At 47.5% G+C, this 5,000-nt stretch overlaps 1 protein-coding gene across 1 annotated transcript in view; it reads left to right on the top strand.

The window, feature by feature from the left end:
* ahr2 (aryl hydrocarbon receptor 2) overlaps positions 1–5,000 on the top strand; it is a 126,023-nt gene that overhangs the window by 23,380 nt on the left and 97,643 nt on the right.

Genomic DNA, 5,000 nt, shown 5'->3' with positions numbered 1-5,000 from the left:
TGATGCAGGATGAGTTACTCGAGTTTGTGTGATGATGTAATGAGGATAAATTAATCACACACACACACACACACACACACACACACACACACACACACACACACACAGATTATACCTGAGGTTGACGTTGCCTCCAGCTAAAACTGTCTCTGTTTTAGATTGTTAAACGCTGAGCAGCCAATCGGGCGTAAGGGGCAGGGTTTACGGCTGGTTGCCGTGGTTTCTCTGGTTGTATTCCGTTGACTGGGAATGGAATGATGGACAGAATATTTCTCTTTTCTTCTCTTCCCTCTGTCTGTTACAGTCGCTTCACTTGTCCCTGAACTCGCCCTCCGAAACAGGAAATGAGGTCACAGTGGAGACGTTCTCACAGTTCCAAAGGCACAGAGATGCTGAACACATTCCTTGGATCTCTTAACCCGCCCCCCCCCCAAAAGCCCCCCCCAAACTATCTTACCCTGTCTATATTTATATTATAGGTCCGTTTTTTTTACTAAAACAAAACCCTGAACAGTTCCTAATTGTTTTCAGACGCAACCTCCCCCTCTCTCCCCTCCCCCTCCCCCTCCCCCCCCCCTCCCCCTCCCCCCCCTCCCCTTCTCTCTCCCTCCCTGTCTCTCTCTCCCTCTCGCTTTCCTTCTCCCTCTCTCCCTGTTCGCTCTCTCTCTCTCCCTCCCTCTCTCTCTCCCTCCCTCTTTCTCCTTCTCTCTCTCTCCCTCTCCCTCTCTCACTCTCTCCCTCTCTCTCTCCCTCCCTCCCTCTCTCTCTCTCTCTCTCTCTCTCTCCTTCTCCCTCCCTCTCTCTCCTTCTCCCTCTCTCTCTCTCTCTCTCTCTCTCTGCGCATGCGCGGCGGAGAGGCGAGTGTGGTGTGTGGAACGTGTGAGAGCGGTTGGCGTTTTGCCAATTTTTCGGCACTAAAGTGCAATTCTTTTCCGTTTAAAATCTCGGAATATTAATATACTTATTGTGTGAGTGTGAGCGAGTGTGTGCGGACAATAACTGTGTGTGTGAGTGTGTGTGTGTGTGTGTGCGCGTGTGTGTGTGCAGGTGTGTGTGAGTAGCGTGTCGGTGAAGCGTGGTTATGGCGGATCCGACCACGAGGTTGTGTGAGAGTTTGACTCGCCGGCACGGTGTCCGTGTTGTGTGTCCGGCACGGTGTCCGTGTTGTGTGTCCGGCACGGTGTCCGTGTTGTGTGTCCGGCACGGTGTCTGTGTTGTGTGTCCGGCACGGTGTCCGTGTTGTGTGTCCGGCACGGTGTCCGTGTTGTGTGTCCGGTGCGGTGTCCGTGTTGTGTGTCCGGTGAGTGTTGAAGAATGTTGTGTAGCAGTCGGTAACGTGGTGGGGCATGAGAACATTGTCTCTGCCTCCAGAATGAACAGTGCCATTGTGGTGTTTCTGAATAATGTTGAGAAAGTCAGAAATCTGATTCAGAAAGGCATCATTGTTAATAATGAGACAATACTGGTTTCTCCCCTCAGTTCCCCAGCTAAGAAAGTCTTGTTGTCCAACGTCCCTCCTTTTATTTCAGATGAAGCTATCTGTAAAGAACTGTCTCGGTACGGGCGAATTGTCTCCCCCATTAAGAGAATCCCTCTTGGCTGTAAGTCCCCACTGGTTAAACACTTGGTTTCTTTTAGAAGAATGGTCTTCATGGTTTTTAGAGAAGGTGTGGAAGAGCTGAATGCCGTTTTTAAATTCAGAGTTGAAGGCTTTGACTACAATCTGTTTGTTTCTTCTGATACAGATATTAAGTGTTTTAAATGTGGAAAAACTGGTCATCTTGCTCGGGCCTGCCCCGAGAGGCAGAGTGACCCCGGTGTTTCTGAGCGACCGGGGCAGGACGCAGCTCAGTCGGCTGGGGTCGTTCCCCCTGCGGCTACAGTTCGGCCGGCTGCTGAGGGCCCCGGAGCTGCTGCTGCACCAGACCCGAAAGAGAGTGAGCCTCCCCCAAGCCCAGCCTGCAACCCAGAAGCCCACTGGAGCTGCAACAGCCCCGGAAAAGCCATGCACGGCCGAACCGGCCGCGGAAGAGCCATGCTCGGCTCAACCGGACCGGGAGAAGCCGTGCTCCACTGAGAAGAACTCAGTGGGTTCTGGAGCAGTGCTGGAGCTGCCTGCGCTGGCAGAGGCAGGCACGGAGGTGCAGAGCGAACGCCCGGAAACACCGGACACTACACCAGTGCAGGGGGACGGGGGAGACGTGGATATGGTGGATGAGCCCGTCTTTAAAGTGCCGAATAAAAGGAAAAAGCAAGGTAAGGGACGGGGAAAAAAGCAGGCAAAAAAGGACACAAAGATGGGGGAACGAGAATCAGACAGTGATGACTGCATGTCAGACTCTGTTTTAATGTTCGATTCTCAGGAGGAACAGGTTCATGTTGTGTACAGCGCTGATGATATTAAAGAATTTTTAAGGAACACCAAATGGCAGAAAAATGTAGAGTTTTTCCCAGACCGTAAGCAGTTTATTCACGACGTTAAGTTCTTCAGAAGAGAAGGTGCATTCATTGATGTTGAAATTTTCCGTCTGAAGAAACTGATCACAAGAGTGAATAAGGAAAACTCTGATGATGACTAATGTGTTGTTTTTTTATTTTAGAGTGGTTTTTACCCTCTGTTTAATTTTATTTATTTTATTTATTTTTATGAAAGGAGTTAATATTGCGAGTTTAAATATTAATGGAGCAAGAGAGCAAATCAAGAGAGCTAAACTGTATGAAGTTTTAAAGCAGAAGCACATTGACGTTGCCATGCTGCAGGAAACCCACAGTGATACCAGCAATGCTGCTGATTGGGTGAAGGAGTGGGATGGGTTGGTGATTTTAAGCCATAACACAACACTCAGTGGTGGAGTCGCCTTGCTCTTTGCTCGCAGTTTTATTCCTTGTTCTTATTCAGTTGAAGAATTTTTAAATGGGAGGCTTTTAAAAGTGAAAACTTTTTATGAGAATGAGGTTTTAGTTTTTATTTGTGTGTACACTCCCACCAGTGCAGTGGAGAGGATGATGTTTTTAGATACTCTGAACAATGTCATTGCTGACTGCAACACTGCAGAGATTTTAATTCTGGGTGGTGATTTTAACTGTACTACAGATATTTTAGACCGGAACCACACAGAACCTCACATGGCTTCCCGTAAGCGTCTGTGGGAGATGGTGGAGGCCCACGAGTTGAGCGACATATGGAGAACTTTTCATAAGAACAAGAGACAGTACACGTGGGCCCATGCCATAGATAACACACTCTCCCTGGCGAGATTAGATCGTTTTTATGGTTTTAAACATCAGCTGACTTTTTGTTTTATTGTTCCAGTAGGTATCTCTGACCACAGTATGGTCCAGTGTACTATTACTAAAGAGAAGGTTAAACCTAGGAGTGCCTACTGGCATTTTAACACTGCTCTTTTAGAAGATGCTAATTTTAGGGAGTCTTTTATTTTTTTATGGAATTGTTTTAAACATGAGAAGGCAGCTTTTAGTTCACTTCAGCTGTGGTGGGATGTGACAAAAGCACAAGTCAAAGATGTTGTCAGCAGTACACTCTCAATGTCACAAGAGACATTGTTAGATCTCTGAAAGCTCTGGAGATAGAAATAGTGGAGCTCCAGCGTTTGGAGGCCACTGGAAATCGAGGGCATGTTGAAGCCCTCAAACGTAAAAAATCCAAAATGAACGACCTGTTAGACATTACAGCACAGGGGGCGCTGGTCCGCTCACGCTTTAAAAGCGCTGCTGAGATGGACGCTCCTTCAAAGTTCTTTTTCAGTTTAGAGCAGAAGAATGGACAGAAAAGATTTATACATGCTGTGTGAACAGAATCAGGGGATCTCGTATCTGAGCCCACTGAAATTCGCCAGCAGACAGTAAGCTTCTACTCGAAGCTGTACAGCAGTGAGTGGTCAGGGACACAAGTAGTGGAGGACAGCTTCCTCATGGACCTGCCAAAGCTCTCTGAGCAAGTCGCCAGAGAGCTGGACAGGGAGCTGACGCTGGAGGAGGTTCATGAGGCTCTCCAGGGGATGGAGAATGGACGGGGGTCAGGTATAGATGGTCTCCCTGTCGAGTTCTACAAGGCATTCTGGGCCGTCATAGGGCAGGACATGCTAGATGTCCTACGGGACAGCGTACGGAGAGGTGAACTCCTGTTGAGCTGCAGGAGGGCCGTCCTGACCCTGCTACCGAAAAAGGGAGACCTGACCCACCTGAAAAACTGGTGCCCGGTCTCACTACTGTGCACTGACTGCAAGCTGCTCTCAAAAGCATTAGCCTCGAGACTGACTAAGGTAATGGAGCAGCTCATTCACCAGGACCAGACGTACTGTGTGCCTGATAGGTCCATATTCGATAATGTGTATCTAATTCGAGACATTTTGGACGTCTCCAGGCTATTGGGCTTAAATACTGGTCTGATTTCTCTAGATCAGGAAAAGGCTTTTGACCGGGTTGAACATGAATATTTGTGGAAGGTGCTGGAAGCCTTCGGGTTCAGTCCAGGTTTTATAGCCATGATCAAGGTGTTGTACAGTGACATTGAGAGTGTACTGAAGGTTAACGGTGGTTTATGTGCTCCTTTTAGAGTGTACAGAGGGATCAGGCAGGGCTGTTCCCTCTCTGGAATGTTGTACTCTCTAGCTATTGAACCTCTTTTAAATAAGTTAAGAAGTAATCTCTCTGGTTTTAATATTCCACACGCTAATGCCTCAATATGTTTATCAGCTTATGCAGATGATCTGGTAGTGATGATAAACACACAAAATGATGTCAATGTTTTAACTGATATTTTAAAGGACTTTCAAATTTTATCCTCCGCCAAAGTTAACTGGTCTAAAAGTGAAGCCATTTTAGTTGGGGAGTGGGGAAGTGGGCAACCGTCACTACCAGGAGGCTTAGCGTGGAAAAGAGGTGGTTTTAAATACTTGGGTGTTTTAAATACTTGGGTGTCTACCTGGGGAACAATGAATTTTTAAGTAAAAACTGGGAAGGTTCTGTAGAGCACGTGA

The sequence above is a fragment of the Hemibagrus wyckioides genome, linkage group LG27, assembly GCF_019097595.1.
Source record: "Hemibagrus wyckioides isolate EC202008001 linkage group LG27, SWU_Hwy_1.0, whole genome shotgun sequence".
NCBI classification, from domain to species: domain Eukaryota; kingdom Metazoa; phylum Chordata; class Actinopteri; order Siluriformes; family Bagridae; genus Hemibagrus; species Hemibagrus wyckioides.
Note: the sequence above shows the minus strand (reverse complement) of the source record. Positions and strands in the feature narration are given on the sequence as shown.